The 19999-nt window shown below is 43.2% G+C and overlaps 1 protein-coding gene and 1 long non-coding RNA gene across 3 annotated transcripts in view; both read right to left on the bottom strand.

Moving 5' to 3' along the window:
- Positions 1 to 15002, bottom strand: part of LOC126412736 (uncharacterized) — a 33014-nt gene extending 18012 nt beyond the window's left edge. Inside the window, exon 1 of the transcript XR_007575333.1 lies at positions 14295 to 15002. The gene's annotated coding sequence lies outside the window, so the exon portion shown is untranslated. The remainder of the gene's footprint in view (positions 1 to 14294) is intronic.
- Positions 1 to 19999, bottom strand: part of LOC126412797 (uncharacterized) — a 193534-nt gene that overhangs the window by 160931 nt on the left and 12604 nt on the right. The window lies entirely within an intron of this gene.

Genomic DNA, 19999 nt, shown 5'->3' with positions numbered 1-19999 from the left:
TGGTACAGAATAGTCTTCGTAGAACGGGAGTTACAGTATAGGAATGAGAATGCCGATTTAGATCACTAGCGTCGGTCAGTTGTGCAAATTTCGAACAGACGTTATGCTCCTTCCGAAAGCAAAATATCGAAGTGTATTGATTACGTGAGACTAAGCTCATTTTGTTCCTTCACGAGAATTCAAAAGTAGCGTGTATAGTGCCTTGCTACTTCTGGTTAGTTCCAAATTAAATTGGAGACAATGTTATAGGGAGGGTTGGTTGAAGACAGAGGAACTGTTAGAAGATGCATAGAGAGACCATCTAGAGTTTTGCTCAGAGTACTCAGCCGATAGGTTAAATGAAGTGGGACGTTGTTTTGGAAAAGAGATCAGAGTGCTGCTATGATTATGATTTGTTTGTTGGGGTAGTTATCACACAAGTTGTTGGTGAGCTGGTGAGATCTTTCAATCTCAGGTTTTGTCCTAGGAATGTGAGAATATTTTGAATCTCCCATACATGTAGGGAGAGAAGGGCAATTGTAATAAACTCCTACTGAATGTATAAAGTGTTTCGGCTAAGGAACATAGATTTTGCTCCTCCTCTCTGCTGGTGACTATTTCCTACACTAAGAAACAGTAATTGTTTTATGTTATGTAGACAGTGTTACAGGGTCCGAGATATATTCACATGCATACAACACTTGCGAGGTAATGGAGGGGGTAACTTAGCAGTGATACTGAAACTGAAAACCATGCTGCAATGTCATTGGCTGACAGCATTAAGAGAGCAACGCGATGAGACGTTATGTTGATGTGACAGTTCGTCGGGAGTGGTGATTTGGAACTCGAGTAATTAAATAAAATGCGTCTTAAACGCGCTAAAATTACGAAAAATTGATGGAAAATATCTAGAACTGAGCGAAAAACGACAAAAAATGTGGATGAATGAGGGTATGTACATGCTCGCCTGGGTGTATGAAAATCGTTCAATTTCTCCACCAGTGCGACTGACAAGTGATGGTGCATGTTATCCATGTTCTATGGCTTTAATTCCTGCACAGCACTCCTTGTTCCACATGCGGGTGTGGATCGTAAGAAATAGAAATTTCGGTAAAATGTGTTAAAATTGTTGAAAAATACGTAAAGCTGAGGATAGTACGACAAACATGTGCATGAATGAGCCTAGTTACATATTCGTTTCCATATATGAAAATCATTCAATTCCATTCCTCTCTTTGTTGTGGCAGCTCTGGGTAATGGAAGTGCACCGAGGGTTTCAAACTGCATGGCGCTGGTAAGTACTGGACTCCAACATATGCACCATCCATTGAATCATGGATCATACTAGCGTTACCGCAAGAATAAAGTGTGGATGGGATTACACCGATAACCACTATCTATCACATCTGATGGTGGAGCACTCTTGGTGAAATCTGAAGACCGATGCACATACTTACGACATCCAAAGAGCAGAATACCTACAGTCTGTTCTCGATTCTGATTGGCTGGAAGACCAGTATGTTAAATCATTTCGTGAAAGTGGTAAAATCGAGACATCTTGAGGGGAGTAAGTCAGTTCTTCCTGCTCTGGCATAGACGACCATCGTGCAACAACATACATAATATAAATAAAAAATTGTGAGGGCTTTTTAATTGTAACTAAGCCATCTATTCCTCAACAAATACGTGATACACAATGTGGCAGGAGAGTTTTGGTGCGGGAAAACTGTGGTAGGCCATGAGGAACGACACCTAGCTGGTGTGAGTGTGGACATATCATAATTTTTCGGCTGCTATACAACTATAAACGCTACATTTTGGGAATGTTATGCTGTTCAAATATGAAGCTCCTGTGGCCCAGACGCCAGTGCATTACAACACTTCTTTCAGAGAGCCTTGGTGGGATGTAGCATCTTCTGGAAGCAATGACTATTAACACCTGCAGTATCTTCTCCAGTCTGATTGGCTGGAAGAACAAAATGTGAGATAATTTCCTAGAACTGAGGAGAATCAAGAAATCTAGTTGGAGTGAGTGTGGACGCACCACAATTTTTTTGGACGTTATACACACATAACACACTGCTTGTCTAAAATTTGTATGTGTTGGAGCCTAAAGTTACTGTGATCAGTGTTCCGGCATATGCAAGGAAATTGATGGAGGTGGGAAGTCAACGGACTATATTCGCTCTCCGATTTTTATGTGGAAAATTGCTAATTGAAAGCATTTCCAGCCATATTGGTATGAAATATCTTAACTGGAAAAAATGTCCAGTCGTAAGGGAGATGTAGATTTTCATGGGAAATTGATGTTTTCAGATCCACAGTTATCACGAGGAAGTATTTCCAATACTTTGATAACTGTCGAATGTCACCAGATTGGCGCTGAAATCGCAGTATTTAATTGTAATTATACTGATAAATATGTGCCTGGTTTCTTATGACAAGTCTACTCGTTGTCTGGGCACGTGGCAGAGAGAACTGGTGGCTGGAAGGAACGGACATTATTGGCTTAAGTCAGGAGCCACCGCTGACGCTTCCGAACACGTCAAGCAGGATACGAGGGTGCAGTGGACCCAACTCTGTCGCCCTCTGGGCGTGTAAATAGCGAACAAATACTGAATATGTGATGAACAGCCTTTATGGTCACGTGTGTTGCGAGTATTTTCCAATTTATCTTGGAAATATGAGAATATTAAATATGGTGGGTGTTTGTGCTGTAGATTAATCCAATCTCTTCCCACCCCATAGAAATTAATTGGTTGACTGCTTGGCAGTCACATTGACAGGCGGCGGTGGCCTGCAGAAGTTTTCATGATTTCTAACATTTAAATGGGACAACTACTACAAAATGGACTAAGGATTAAGAGTATGTGTTTAAAAGAGACCTGTCCCTATAGTGATGAATACTGTGCGTGGCGTTGAGTGTCCCTCAGAACATACCAGTTCACTCTGCCTGGCAGCAGACTGGTGCAGTGGTATTTGTTCAAATAAACATGGATTTAATGTTGTACTATCCTATGATGCAGCAGACCCCTTCCCTTCCTCCTTCTTCCTGGCGTAGCAGAGAGAATCAACTTCAAAATACACTTAGCAAACCTGTAGGTTACTGGAAACCTGCCAAACTTTGAAATTACAACTATGATTTTACACATCACATCTTCCAATTGTGATGATAAAGTCCCGATTCATCATCTTACTGTTTATCAATGCAAGCACATTCCAGTCAAACTCCTGCCTTGCCTCCTGGAAATTGTTTGTGGACGTAGCGCAACTGAGCTGAAATTTAAAATTCTGCATATTTTCAGCTACCTCCTGCGTAATAGATGTCTCGCCAAACTACCTAACTCTACGAGTATCCATTAATAGAAGGCAAGAAAAATCAAGAAGGGGGATGAATAGGATTTGGAAAACAGGCGGCTGCAGGTCGAATCCCAAACAGGCCCAGAATGTCGAACCGAATATGCCAGTCCTAGTATAATCGATAGGAAGCAATGAAAAACTGTCCCACATGGATAGAGCAAATGGACTGTTTGCAACACATCCAGAGCTCAGCGTTCTGGGTAGAGCTGGGGGTTTTACCAGGTATCCACTACGTTGTTCAGGACAAAAGAAGGGTTACCGTGATTTCCATTGCCATGCGACAGATGATCGCTGATCAGGATGTTATCACTTGAGGGAGATACAGTGAGGGAGGGAGGGGGAGGGAGGGAGAGAGAGAGAGAGAGAGAGAGCGCGCAAGTGTTCCAACATGATCTTCCTGATACTGAATATCAAAGGATGCCGCTATGAACAAAGATGTCTGCAGCCACAGATTGACCTGCCAGCTGGGTGGCCACAAAAATGATGCATGCATCCACTGTCCCTGGCAGTGCCCTCTGGGTAGTTGAGTAGCTCACTACAACCCTTAATAACGTTTAATTTCAATAGTGATTGACAGTCTCCATACGTCTGGTATGGCAGGCGTGCAAATATAGGGAGGTTGGCGCTAAACTATCAATGTGGTTGATATGAGCAATGCAGCTGTTTGTTCTTGATGCAGCATGGTCGTGAGCCCATCAGTGGACAGCGCGTGGTGGATCCCAGTGGAAGGCAGACGAGGCAATTCAAAAGTTTCTTGCCAGATGTGTTTAGTGCAATCTGTAGCAGTGAAATTATGTTTGGTGAGTTGTTTTTCAATTTCATGATGCTATTCCTTGTGTAATCAGAAAAAGTGATCTATTTATAAATTTAATTACTTCCTTTCGATGTATTTTACAAGACCTGCATCATCGAAAATTAAATAAACAGTTGAGAGTGATGAATATTTCTCACCAAATGAAGAGTCCAACCACTGCGAACTGGTATGTAAATTGAGTTCTATAGATAAACAACATATTATTATGCTCTCTGCAATGCAGTTGAATTTCCTGTCGTAGGATCCTTCCAGTCCGCCAACTCAGCACAGAATGAATGGTTTTTCTCACCATTTTTTCTGTAAGGTGTAGAGAATTACGGGGCAAGGGGTGGGGAGGTGAGTGTCCTCTGATGGTATCACTGTGCACCAGCTTAGTCGATCCCTCCACATCAAGCACACACACACGCAAACACGCACACACACACACACACACACACACACACACACACACACACACACACACACACACTGTATTGCATCATATTATTTTTCTTTCTTTTCCTTTCTTAAATATAAGCTCTATGTAAACTGAATGAGCTCTAACAAAAGACATCGCCAAAAGTAAATTAAAGAGTTGTTTTGTGGCAAGGATAATGTTTTGACACATCATTAATTATCTGTATGAAACAAAGTAAGAAATACGCTCTTCAATTTATTAATTCATGTATTTTCACCCTTTGGTTTCAGGAAGTGGTAGCATACGGACATATTCTTGCATCCGTCGTACGTGCAGTGTTAGAAATCTTTATTTTAACCGTCATTTAATGTATTCCAAAAAGATATTAGAAAATGAATCTTTATTTGCATGGTTATAAGTTCAATTCCTATATGTTCATAATTCCACTCGCCGCCGAGATCCTGATTCAAGAAGATCGAAGCGTACAAGAATAATTAACGCCGTATCTGGAATAGCATTCCTGCATCGACATTGTCAAATTCAAGCCTAAACACAGTGAAATTAACGTGATGGTAATTGTGCGCTGATATGAAACTTCCTGGCAGATTAAAACTGTGTGCAGGACCGAGACTCGAATTCGGGACCTTTGCCTTACGCGGGCAAGTGCTCTACGAACTGAGCTACCCAAGCACGACTCACGCCCCGTCCCCACAGCTTTTCTTCTGCCAGTACCTCGTCTCCTACCTTCCAAAATTAACAGAAGCTCTCCTGCGAACCTTGCAGAACTAGCACTCCTGAAAGAAAGGACATTGCGGAGACATGGCTTAGCCACAGCCTGCGGGACGTTTCTAGTGAAATTTTCACTCTACAGCGGAGTGTGCGCTGATATGAAACTTTCTGGCAGATTAAAACTGTGTTCCGGGCCGAGACTCGAACTCGGGACCTTTGCCTTCGCGGGCAAGTGCTCTTCTAGGAGTGCTAGTTCTGCAAGGTTCGCAAGATTGCTTCAGTGAAGTTTGGGAGGTAGGAGACGAGGTACTGGCGGAATTAAAGCTGTGAGGACGGGGCGTGATTCGTGCTTGGGTAGCTCAGTTGGTAGAGCACTTGCCCGCGAAAGGCAAAGGTCCCGTGCTCGAGTCTCGGTCCGGAACACACTTTTAATCTGCCAAAAAGTTTCATTTAGAGATGTAGTTGACGATGAAAGAGCAAAAATTAGGAGTACTAACGGAAGGGTTTCATTGTTCTATACACCAAGATGCACTTTGTGATGATATTGGTGTTACAAACAGTAAATTTTGTGAAGTAACATGCATTGTTAAACTGTCAAAAAAGAATGGTTAAAATGGCTCTGAGCACTATGGGACTTAACTTCTGAGGTCATCAGTCCCCTAGAACTTAGAACTACTTAAACCTAACTAACCAAAGAACATCACAGACATACATGCCCGAGGCAGGATTCGAACCTGGGACCGTAACTGTCGCGCGGTTACAGACTGTAGCGCCTAGAACTGCTCGGCCATGCCGACCGAATGTTAAACTGTCAGTTTCAAGTGATTCTGACTGAACTGATAGAATACTATCGAGACTTTATTTTATTGCAAAATACTTTGGTTAAGTCACATAGCATGCATGTAAAGATTTTTCGATTTGGAATCCACTATTGTCCAATTTTTGAATGAAAAAGGAATATAGGAACGAAAATTATAACATCGATAATGGACTGCAAACCTGGAAACTTAAGTGTACTCGACTTCACACAGCCCAAAGTAAGACAATGCAAGTTGATGAACAATTTATTCTTATTTGATGGGATGTATTTAAAAAGAGTATCGTCTGACGGAGAACACTGCCCATCCCTAAGCTCACTGATATTAAAGAGTTAACAACGTTTGAAGAATTCATTATGGCCTTCAAAGAGTTACAGTGATAGTTTCCTAAACGTTTAGAGAACACCGACAGTCTGACAAATGTCTTCGAGCTGTTTATGAGAGCTTTTGCTATTTCAGTTGAAAGTGCAACTGTGCATGTGCAGATGAAACGGCATGATCAACATAATAATTGCCATTTATAAGACAAATTACTTTACTTTAAAACTGTCCAGGACCTTCCCACTGTTTTCTTTGGGAAGCGTGATAAGGTAAAAAAGTAAAAAAATATTTCGATCACGTATGTGCCTGATTTTCAATTATAAAATTAAATAATTCACGATTACGTGGAAACATGAGTGCAATAGCCTGTGAAATTCACGCCGTCTGTTCATATGTCCACAGTTTGTACCAGACAAAAACTATACCATGTTTTCAGTGCAACAAAAATAGTTAACTAATACTGAAAGTCTGTTTCATTATTTATCTGTGTTGTTGAGAAATATGAGACTAAGTCGTGGGCAGTAGGTGGTTGCAGACCAAAATTGTAGGCATCTCTGGACTAGAGCGTACTCTCTTCTCAAGTGCTATCATTTCCACAAGCCTATTTATATACCATTAGAATTAGTGTAGTATCGTTACGTCCCTTGTAAATGTTTTCTCTTCTTCCATCAAAAAATCAACTGAATGGGGTTTACTAATCGCTCTAAAAGTCAAGGAAAACTTCAAGCTGTTCTAGGCTGCACACTCATGTCACATATATATAAATAGTACTTACATACTCGTCACATACTAAGTTTCTTTATTTGGGAAAGAGGAGAAGGGTGGCGGTAATTTTTTTTTTTTTTTTTTTTTTTTTTTTTTTTTTTTACCAGCCTGACGTGGGCGCCAAAATTCCTCTATCTGTTAACCGCCTTATTTGACAGTAGTACTAGCAGCCAATATCCTCAACTAATTGTGGGTCGTGTTCCAAACTCTATCTTCACCTACATCTCTTACCTTCCAAAGCTCCCTCAAGAGTACCATGGAAGTTATTGCTTAATTACTCCTTAACTCCACACACTTGTCCTATTATTCTGTCCCTTCTTCCTGTCAATGTTTTTCACATGTTTTTTCCTCCAAAAATTCTGTGGCTAGCTTCTTCATTACAAATCTTATGAGTCCACGTAAATTTCAATATTGCCGGCCGAAGTGGCCGAGCGTTTCTAGGCGCTACAGGCTGGAATCACGCGATCGCTACGGTCGCAGGTTGGAATCCTGCCTCGGGCATGGATGTGTGTGACGTCCTTAGGTTGGCTAGGTTTAAGTAGTTCTAAGTTCTGGGGGACTAATGACTTCAGAAGTTAAGTCCCATAGTGCTCAGAGCCATTTTTTAAAAAAATTTCAACATCCTTCTCTACCAGCACACCTCAATCGTTTTGATTCTGTTCTTCTCTGGCTTTACCGCAGCCCACGATTCACTTTCCTATAATGCTATGCGCCAAACGTACATGTCAGAAATTTCTTCCTTATATTACGGCCGACGTTTCGTACTGGCAGACTTTTTTCGAATGTGAATACACTTTTCGCCTGCGCCGATCTGCAACTTACATCCTCCTTGCTTCTTCCATCAAGTATTATTTTACTTCTAAGGTCCCAGAATTCCTTCAATACTTCTACTTGGCTAATGCATAAGTTTATAGCGATTTTATTTCTCATGTTGGTATTCCGGATGCTATTATTGAATATAATTTCTTACTTGTAGTTCGCTGTGCTGTTTGAGTTTACGTATTGTCGTTTTGTTATTTCGACATAGTGAGTGGAAATGTGGACGCAAGAAAATGAAGTGCAAAGTGGAGACATCGTATCATTTTCAACACATTCTTCTGTTTGAGTTCAATACAGGGGTGACAGGAGCGGAGGTAGTCACAAAAATTTGCAGCTTGCATGGAAATAATGCCACTGTACAGATCATGGCAAGAAAACGGTTTTATCGTTTTACGGAGAATCTTTTTGACAGCAATGATTCTCCACGTTCAGAAAGACCTTCCGGGTTTGATGAAGGTCCTTTGAACGTATTAATCCTCAATACTTTGCATCAGCGTACTGGAGAACTGGTCAGTATGATGAACTGTGATAATTCCACCTTCGTCCATCTATTTAATGCAAGGAGAAGGTCCAATAATCAGGTTCATGGGTACCGCATGCTCTAAGCCAAAACCACAAAAACCAGCGGATAGCTATATGTGCCTCTCTGCTTGTTCGTCATGAGTTCCTGACATGCGTCGTTACTAGTGACATTAAATGTCGTCTTTATGCTAATATAAGGAAAAGAAAGGAATGGTTGAGCCCAAACAAAGCAGCATCTCCCCGTACAAAGACCTGCGTGTATCCACAAAAGATAATGTTATGCATTTGGTGGAACGGCGACGGTGTGATATACGTACTACGAACTGAATCTCAGAGGTGTATCCATAGTTGCTGACAGTTGTTAAAAAATGGGACAGCTTGCAGAGAAAAGACCGGTAAGATTGCGTAAAGTGATGCTACTCCACGGTAATGCACATCCGTTTTCTGCTACGCTACCAAAAACGCTATACAGGAACTGGGTTGAGAAGTCCTTTCGCACCCACCTTATTCTCCTTACCGTGGACTCGCAGATTTTCACCTTTTCGACTCTCAAGCGAACAACCTTCAAGGAACTTCCTTTCCGAACGAAAATGCTTTCCGAAAATGGCTCGACGAAATCTTCGCCTCAAAACCACATGATTTCTACAGTCGTGGTATCGAAAAGTTACCCCAACGTTGACAGACTAGTGAATAGTGAGGTAAAATATATTGTTGATGACTAAAGTGTTGGAGACACAGGTAGCAAGTTCCCAAACTTCGTCTACTTCTTGTATCCTAAATTTAATGTTAGGTTCATTGCTAATCTTCTTCCCGCTGCTCCTCATTACTTTTGTCTTCCTTTGGTTTACTCCCAATAGATAATGTACACTCATTAGAATACTGAATATTCAATTCATTTGGATGGTGTTGGAATTATTCGTCACTTTCACGGAGGGTAACAGTTATGAAGAAAATACTTTCAGATATTTGTCGCATGAAGTAATTTACTCATGGAAAACATTGAACTCATATTTGCTTCAGTTAGAAATGACAAAAACTTAAATTTCTGAAAACATTGAATTTATCGCTTACTTTTGTATGTCGTATTCTTTTCGTGCATCAATTTGTTTGTGTAGGTACTACGCGGCCTGGCAAAAACTTTCTACATATACAGGGTGTTACGAAAAGGTACGACCAAACTTTCAGGAAACATTCATCACACACAAATAAAGAGAAGATGTTATGTGGACATGTGTCCGGAAACGCTTAATTTCCATGTTAGAGCTCATTTTAGTTTCGTCAGTATGTACTGTGCTTCCTCGATTCACCACCAGTTGGCCCAATTGACTTCGGTGCTTGTGTTGACATGCGACTCATTGCTCTACACTACTAGCATCAAGCACATCAGTACGTAGCATCAACAGGTTAGTGTTCATCACGAACGTGGTTTTGCAGTCAGTGTAATGTTTACAAATGCGGCGTTGGTTCAAATGGCTCTGAGCACTATGGGACTTAACATCTGTGGTCATCAGTCCCCTAGAACTTAGAACTACTTAAAACTAACTGACCTGAGGACGTCACACACATCCACGGCCGAGGCATGATTCGAACCTGCTACCGTAGCAGTCGCGCGGCTCCGGACTGAGCGCCTAGAACCGCTAGACGACCGCGGCCGTCGCGGCGTTGGCAGATGCCCATTTGTCGTATGGATTAGCACGGGGCAATAGCCGTGGCACGGTACGTTTGTATCGAGACAGATTTCCAGAACGAAGATGTCCCGACAGGAAGACGTTCGAAGCAATTGATCGGCGTCTTAGGGAGCACTGAACATTCCAGCCTATGATTCGCGACTGGGGAAGACCTAGAACGACGAGGACACCTGCAATGGACAAGGCAATTCTTCGCGCAGTTGACGATAACCCTAATGTCAGCGTCAGAGAAGCTGCTGCTGTGCAAGGTAACGTTGATCACGTCACTGTATGGAGAGTGCTACGGGAGAACCAGTTGTTTCCGTACCTAAATAGTCACATACACTCCTGGAAATTGAAATAAGAACACCGTGAATTCATTGTCCCAGGAAGGGGAAACTTTATTGACACATTCCTGGGGTCAGATACATCACATGATCACACTGACAGAACCACAGGCACATAGACACAGGCAACAGAGCATGCACAATGTCGGCACTAGTACAGTGTATATCCACTTTCGCAGCAATGCAGGCTGCTATTCTCCCATGGAGACGATCGTAGAGATGCTGGATGTAGTCCTGTGGAACGGCTTGCCATGCCATTTCCACCTGGCGCCTCAGTTGGACCAGCGTTCGTGCTGGACGTGCAGACCGCGTGAGACGACGCTTCATCCAGTCCCAAACATGCTCAATGGGGGACAGATCCGGAGATCTTGCTGGCCAGGGTAGTTGGCTTACACCTTCTAGAGCACGTTGGGTGGCACGGGATACATGCGGACGTGCATTGTCCTGTTGGAACAGCAAGTTCCCTTGCCGGTCTAGGAATGGTAGAACGATGGGTTCGATGACGGTTTGGATGTACCGTGCACTATTCAGAGTCCCCTCGACGATCACCGGTGGTGTACGGCCAGTGTAGGAGATCGCTCCCCACACCATGATGCCGGGTGTTGGCCCTGTGTGCCTCGGTCGTATGCAGTCCTGATTGTGGTGCTCACCTGCACGGCGCCAAACACGCATACGACCATCATTGGCACCAAGACAGAAGCGTCTCTCATCGCTGAAGACGACACGTCTCCATTCGTCCCTCCATTCACGCCTGCCGCGACACCACTGGAGGCGGGCTGCACGATGTTGGGGCGTGAGCGGAAGACGGCCTAACGGTGTGCGGGACCGTAGCCCAGCTTCATGGAGACGGTTGCGAATGGTCCTCGCCGATACCCCAGGAGCAACAGTGTCCCTAATTTGCTGGGAAGTGGCGGTGCGGTCCCCTACGGCAATGCGTAGGATCCTACGGTCTTGGCGTGCATCCGTGCGTCGCTGCGGTCCGGTCCCAGGTCGACGGGCACGTGCACCTTCCGCCGACCACTGGCGACAACATCGATGTACTGTGGAGACCTCAGGCCCCACGTGTTGAGCAATTCGGCGGTACGTCCACCCGGCCTCCCGCATGCCCACTATACGCCCTCGCTCAAAGTCCGTCAACTGCACATACGGTTCACGTCCACGCTGTCGCGGCATGCTACCAGTGTTAAAGACTGCGATGGAGCTCCGTACGCCACGGCAAACTGGCTGACACTGACGGCGGCGGTGCACAAATGCTGCGCAGCTAGCGCCATTCGACGGCCAACACCGCGGTTCCTGGTGTGTCCGCTGTGCCGTGCATGTGATCATTGCTTGTACAGCCCTCTCGCAGTGTCCGGAGCAAGTATGGTGGGTCTGACACACCGGTGTCAATGTGTTCTTTTTTCCATTTCCAGGAGTGTATGTGTCGCAGTCGGTAATCTGTATCACGTGTTGTGTTTACAGGTGGGATCTACTCTGTACCTTTCATCTCTGGGAGCGTTATGAAATTTTCATGATAACTGGAAAGACGAACTCGTTTGCAGTCCAATGTAACGGGGATCACATACGCTACTGTAAACTTGGCTAGCATCGTGTTAAAATAGTTTGTGCATGCGAGCTTGAATGCCCGCGGGGTGATTTTGAGCAAGCATTCGGACTTGTCAGGCGGCGTGTGGTCCCGTCAGCTCTGAATTATGCAAACTTGTGCAAGCACATCGACGTCCACGTGTTTGAGCGGGTGTGCCTACAATATGCCGGCTTGTACAAGCAAACCTCAGTTTTGAGGCAATCTTCGTAGCAACAGTGTGTCGAGTGAACTGAAGGGCCGGGCGAAGTGGCCGTGCGGTTCTAGGCGCTGCAGTCTGGAACCGCGAGACCGCTACGGTCGCAGGTTCGAATCCTGCCTCGGGCATGGACGTGTGTGATGTCCTTAGGTTAGTTAGGTTTAACTAGTTCTAAATTCTAGGGGACTAATGACCTCAGAAGTTGAGGCCCATAGTGCTCAGAGCCATTTGAACCATTTGAACTGAAGGAAATGATTCACAAATTCATGTGGTGTTATAGTCTCTTTACATTTTTTTCAGCTTCTCATGAATGGTGTTACAACTTACAGGAGGTTCAAGTATGTTTCTCCACTGATCTGCAATAACTATACCACTTATTTCTTTTTTCCGGATCGCAAAGTCACAGCCAGGCGAAACGATCAAACAACCGTGTCGGAGCCTAACGTAATCTCCGTAGAAAATAATGCTTGCACAGTATGCTTCCACATGCATCCTTGTCAAACTTTCCAAGCACGCGTGGCCGCCTTAAGGCAAAGATGAGTGAGAAATGAAAAAAAAAAAAAGTTATCCATCTATCTCTATTCAAACGTTGTAAGAAGAGTTGCGTTTTTATAGAGTACGTAACTAACATAGTAAGTGATAGGATTAAAAGTAGTACTGGCAGCACTGGTACGGAAGAAATGCAAATGAATGTATAAGAGAGAAGCTGGGAACCGACGACTTCTCTTCCTTTTTTTTTGTTCGTTTGGTTGTTGGTTTTGCATATAATTGGATCCGCATATCATTCAGTGTTGGTCCACTAGGTATTTTATATCCTTCCAGAATATGAATTACATTTTATAAGTAATAAAAATTAGTTAACTACGTAACTTCTGCGCTTTTATGTAACAAATGCAAGTACGGTTTCAAGCACAAACATAGGAAGATGTATATAATCATTGTTGTTATTTTGTACTCAATAGAATATTCTACAAATAGTCAAAGGCAACAGTTTCCTGTTCTGACTGATAAATATGAAGCTGCTTTTGAATTAGAGAAACATGTTTTATAAGTATTCGGCGAAGTATTGAAGCGATGTACTTTTTTTTACATCGCAATGTACATTTTTGTTTTGCAGCTTCTTTTATTTTATCTATTTTTAAGAAATTGCGTTTTCTAGCGCTGCATGATAAATCTGTTTTTTTCTGTCCATAACATGCCTTTGTATTATATTATGAATAAACAATTTTCGAATAAAACCTCAATTAAACGTTTGCAATTTCAATTTTTCTATAAATAGTGTTTATTTTTAAGTAAAATACAGGAAGATAACTACTTAGAACAAAAATGTTCTGTAGGTTATGTGGCTCTTTATATACCCTCACTCTGTGTCTAGATGGTTCACCATTTCCAATTTCTGGCGACTCTGGCAAGGGACTGATCGCATACGCAGAGAAAGCATCGTTATGAGGTAACGCCCGGTAGATATGCACCACACAGGTACAGGTAACCTGGTTACGATCTTAACTGACCTGGTCTACTAGGAAAACTGCCGCAGTTTACGCTTGTATATGATAGTACACAGTAGCCAACGATGGTTTTACAAAAAATGGTTCAAATGGCTCTGAGCACTATGGGACTAAACATCAGAGGTCATCAGTCCCCTAGAACTTAGAACTACTTAAACGTAACTAACCTAAGGACATCACGCACATCCATGCCCGAGGCAGGATTCGAACTTGCGACCGTAGCGGTCGCGCGGTTCCAGAATGTAGCGCCTAGAACCGCTCGGCCACTCCGGCCGGCGATGGGTTTACAGTTCTTGTTGGTAGTGACCCTGTAGTGTTAGCTATTAGTACGTACATCAGAATGATATTTGTAAAAAATATTGGAGTAACTATTCCTTCAGCAAGTTAACACCAGACTGTAAGTGCAAGTAGCCTGAAACCAGCCAGGCTCCAGAGGGCGTGTGCCGCTGTCACCCTCGGCCACTCACCTTCTCCGTCAGACATCAGACGTCAGCGGCAGCAGGCACGTGCAGAATCGATAGGCCGCTCTGTGGTGGTGGGGTCGCTGCGCCGCTCCTCCCCCCGGCAGGCGGCCACTGGTGCAGCGGGAGCGTCGCAACGCCGGCGCGTGCGGTAGGTCCTGCCCAGCACTGCGCATGCGCGACCAGCTCCCGCCAAACCGGAAACCGTCAAGGTCAAGGACGAGCAACCCCTGCAGCGCCAAACTAGTGGCATCCATACTCCCATGCGCTCCCATGCCTAATCACCAATACAGATCCCACAACATTTTTGATTAATTACACATATATATGGGTAGTAACACATACACCTCATTAACAACTAAATTTTTGTTTTTAGTCACTACTGATCAGAAGATAAGTGTTATGGAATTTCGATCCGCAGTCCATGTTTGTGCTCCAGTGGAAAGTGACTGCACTAACTGATTAAAAGCATCTGGAACGTATTAGTGGACACTAGTATGGGGTGTGTCCACCCTTCGCCTTTATGGCAGCTTGAACCTGCAACACTTTCTTTGAGGTGCCTGCATATCAGGACAGAAATGACAGCACATTCTCAAAAAAATTGTTCAAATGGCTCTGAGAACTAAGGGACTTAACAGCTGAGGTCATCAGTCCCCTAGAACTTAGAACTGCTTAAACCTAACTAACCGAAAGACATCACACACATCCATGCCTGAGACAGGATTCGAACCTGCGACCGTAGCGAGCGCGGTTCCGGACTGAAGCGCCTGAACCGCTCGGCTACTGTGGCCTGCGCACATTCTTCATCAAGAGTCTAAACCACAAAAGACAGTTGTTTTAGACGCTGGGATCTGGACTCAAGTCGACATTCTGCTTCATCCCAAAAATGCTCCATTGGATTTATGTTGGTTCGCAAGGTAGGCCAGTCCGTTTCGAGAATGTTTATTGCCTGCAAACCACTGTCTCACAGATGTTGCTCTATGAAGGGTGCACTCTCATGTTCTTACAATGAGTCCCCATCTCCAAAGTCCTCCTCTACCACACGCAGTGCACAACGATGAAAAATGTGTTCATTTGCTGGCCGCTGTGGCCGAGCGGTTCTACGCTCTTCAGTCCGAAACCGCGCTGCTGCTACGTTCGCAGGTGCGAATCCTGCCTCGGGCATGGATGTGTGTGATGCCCTTAGGTTAGTTAGGTTTAAGTAGTTCTAAGTGCTAGGGGACTGATAGATGTTAAGTCCCATAGTGCGTAGAGCCATTTGAACCACTTTTTGTGTTCATTTCCTTCAACATTGCTTAACTGCAATAGCTACGAAAAACACTGCAATAATGTGACATCATCTCCTCTGTACTTCACTATTGCCGCTGCACACGGTGGCAAGAAAGGGTCTGCTGGCATTCTCCAAACCCAAACCCTTCCATCGGACTGTCACAGGGTAATTTCCCATTCACTACTCCAAACCATTTTCTTTCGGCGTCTACTGCTCAGTGATGTCCCTCGTTATACCACATCACGCGTCGCTTGGCAATAACTATAGATTTATGCGCCTTGTGAGGAGCTGCTAGATCACTGAATGCCATTCCTTTTGTCTTCCTACACATTTAACAAGCAACCTCCGCAATTCTCAACGGTCGCTGTCAGTCAGTGGTTCAAATGGCTCTGAGCACATCACACACATCCATGCCCGAGGTAGGATTCGAACCTGCGACCGTAGCGGTCGAGAGGTACCAGACTGTAGCGCCTAGAACCGCTCGGTCACAACGGCCGGCTGTCAGTCAGTGCATGAGGTCTATCTCGTCTCGGTTTATCCGTTGTTTATCCTTCTCGTTTCCACTTCGCTACCACATAGCCAACAGTGCACAGGGCAGCTTTCGAAGGGTTTAAATGTACCTTTGCCCCTGTGAGATCCAACGAATTGTCCACGTTTAAAGTCACTGAGCTGACCTGACCGGCCTATTCTACTGTTATTCCTTCTCTATTTTCATCAGATTGCTGCAGGGCATGATGTGATTCGTCACTAAAAATCACTCGTTTCCAGTAGTCCACTCTCCAATGGCATCGCTCTTTACATTACCTCAATCGTCACTAGGCATTCACTACAGAAATTTGTGCCTTGTGACGAGATGCTTGACCACTGCATGCCAGTCTTTTTGACTTTGTCTTGGACTGCTAGTAGCAATTTGGCATTCACGTGGGTTAAGCCAAATAATTTGTTTAATTGATGAAATTAACGATGTATTTATACAAACAATACTTTTAATAAACCTCGTAATTATTTTGGAAATAATTAAGGCCTCGCTTTGCTAATATGTTTTCGAATAGTGCAAATAAATACTTTAAGAATCCTAGTAGTTCTTCTTCCAAATTTTTATAATTAGTACACAATTCATATTTGTTCATAAGTTAACAATAGAATCTAAGTCATGAAACAATTATAGATTTCACCCTATAACATATGTATTAACTAGGAATGGTTAAAATAAATTAGGAAATTAACTACAAACACAAAACTAAGCACAAAAGCAGATCTGGTGATATATCCTTAAGACTGAGGGCCAACCCTTCTCTTTTACGGAAATGTAGATTAGACTCGTGTTGTTAATGGTAATTACTCAAAAATGAAAAAATGAATTTAAAGAGGCAGATGGCAACACAAGAAAGGAAATAAAAAGATACCAGCTTGCTTTGTCACAGGTGGTAATACAGATAAAAACAAGAAAAAGAGGCTGGCGAACAGAGGCTCTAAGGTGCATACTTTAAGAGCCATGAGCACTTTTTTATGGTTCAAATGGCTCTAAGCACTGTGGGACTTAACATCGGAGGTCATCAGTCCTCTAGAACGTAGAACTACTTAAACCTAACTAACCTAAGGACATTACACACATACATGCCCGAAGCAGGATTCGAACGTGCGACCGTAGCAGTCGCGCGGTTCCAGATGCGGCCGGCGCGCTTGCTTATCTTCGCTATTGTGCAACACATGTCTTCTAGAGAACAAGTGCTCATAGCTCTTAAGATAAGCATTTTAGAGCCCATGTTTACTAGACAATTTTTTCTTTTTTTGGTCTGTACTAAAGACGGGCAAAACTGTTCTTTTCAAAGATCAGATCACAACTGGTCACTCACTAGAATGAACTAGTTGTACACCATTCACTCAAAAAAATAAATGATAGGTAGGCACAGCGTCGTTTTTATGTAATTTGGTCCTGTTTTGAAGAGGAGGAGGAGATTAGTGTTTAACGTCCCGTCGACAACGAGGTCATTTGAGACAAGCACAAGGGAGGGATAGAGAAGGAAATCGGCCGTGCCCTTTCGAAGGAACCATCCAGGCATTTACCTGAAGCGTTTTAGGGAAATCATGGCAACCTAAATCAGGGTGACCGGACGCGGGTTTGAACCGTCGTCCTCCAGAATGTGAGTCCAGCATCCTGTTTTGAAAGAACAAATAGAGAGGACTAATAATTTTGTTATTTCCCTAGTAGTTTTCAGATATAAAAAGTTTTAAATTTCGTCTACTGTGAAAATTAAAACTACTACATTAAAATCCTCAATATTTTTTTTTTATTATGTGGCAGAATTTTAAGAATGAAGACTGAATCTTGTTGTGTTTTGATACTTTTATTGGAAAAAAATGCAATATAATGATCATAACATAAATGTAACTGAGTATATCTGCAGTCTTTATTTACAGTCCCACCCCATGAACCATGGACCTTGCCGTTGGTGGGGAGGCTTGCGTGCCCCAGCGATACAGATGACCGTACCGTAGGTGCAACCACAACGGAGGGGTATCTGTTGAGAGGCCAGACAAACATGTGGTTCCTGAAGAGGGGCAGCAGCCTTTTCAGTAGTTGCAGGGGCAACAGTCTGGATGATTGACTGAACTGGCCTTGTAACATTAACCAAAACGGCCTTGCTGTGCTGGTACTGCGAACGGCTGAAAGCAAGGGGAAACTACAGCCGTAATTTTTCCCGAGGACATGCAGCTTTACTGTATGATTAAATGATGATGGCGTCCTCTTGGGTAAAATATTCCGGAGGTAAAATAGTCCCCCATTCGGATCTCCGGGCGGGGACTACTCAAGAGGACATTGTTATCAGGAGAAAGAAAACTGGCATTCTACGGATCGGAGCGTGGAATGTCAGATCCCTTAATCGGGCAGGTAGGTTAGAAAATTTAAAAAGGGAAATGGATAGGTTAAAGTTAGATATATTGGGAATTAGTGAAGTTCGGTGGCAGGAGGAACAAGACTTTTGGTCAGGTGATTACAGGGTTATAAATACAAAATCAAATAGGGGTAATGCAGGAGTAGGTTTAATAATGAATAAAAAATAGGAGTGCGGGTTAGCTACTACAAACAGCATAGTGAACGCATTATTGTGGCCAAGATAGACACAAAGCCCATGCCTACTACAGTAGTACAAGTTTATATGCCAACTAGCTCTGCAGATGATGAAGAAATTGATGAAATGTATGACGAGATAAAAGAAATTATTCAGGTACTGAAGGGAGACGAAAATTTAATAGTCATGGGTGTGGAATTCGTCAGTAGGAAAAGGGAGAGAAGGAAACATAGTAGGTGAATATGGATTGGGGGGAAGAAATGAAAGAGGAAGCCGCCTTGTAGAATTTTGCACAGAGCATAACTTAATCATAGCTAACACTTGGTTCAAGAATCATGAAAGAAGGTTGTATACCTGGAAGAATCCTGGAGATACTAAAAGGTATCAGATAGATTACATAATGGTAAGACAGAGATTTAGGAACCAGGTTTTAAATTGTAAGACATTTTTAGGGGCAGATGTGGATTCTGACCACAATCTATTGGTTATGAACTGCAGATTGAAACTGAAGAAACTGCAAAAAGGCGGGAATTTAAGGAGATGGGACCTGGATAAACTGAAAGAACCAGAGGTTGTACAGAGTTTCAGGGAGAGCATAAGGGAACAATTGACAGGAATGGGGGAAAGAAATACAGTAGAAGAAGAATGGGTACCTCTGAGGGATGAAGTAGTGAAGGCAGCAGGGGATCAAGTAGGTAAAAAGACGAGGGCTAATAGAAATCCTTGGGTAACAGAAGAAATATTGAATTTAATTGATGAAAGGAGAAAATATAAAAATTCAGTAAATGAAGCAGAAAAAAAGGAATACGAACGTCTCAAAAATTAGATCGACAAGAAGTGCAAAATGGCTAAGCAGGGATGGCTGGAGGACAAATGCAAGGATGTAGAGGCTTGTCTCACTAGGGGTAAGATAGATACTCCCTACAGGAAAATTAAAGAGACCTTTGGAGAGAAGAGAACCACTTGTATGAATATCAAGAGCTCAGATGGCAACCCAGTTCTAAGCAAAGAAGGGAAGGCAGAAAGGTGGAAGGAGTATATAGAGGGACTATACAAGGGCGATGTACTTGAGGACAATATTATGGAAATGGAAGAGGATGTAGATGAAGATGAAATGGGAGATAAGATACTGCGTGAAGAGTTTGACAGAGCACTGAAAGACGTGAGTCGAAACAAGGCCCCGGGAGTAGACAACATTCCATTAGAACTACTGATGGCCTTGGGAGAGCCAGTCATGACAAAACTCTACCATCTGGTGAGCAAGATGTATGAGACAGGCGAAATACCCACAGACTTCAAGAAGAATATAATAATTCCAATCCCAAAGAAAGCAGGTGTTGACAGATGTGAAAATTACCGAACTATCA

Source organism: Schistocerca serialis, chromosome 1, assembly GCF_023864345.2.
Source record: "Schistocerca serialis cubense isolate TAMUIC-IGC-003099 chromosome 1, iqSchSeri2.2, whole genome shotgun sequence".
NCBI classification, from domain to species: Eukaryota; Metazoa; Arthropoda; class Insecta; order Orthoptera; family Acrididae; genus Schistocerca; species Schistocerca serialis.
This window is presented reverse-complemented; position numbering and strand designations above follow the sequence as displayed.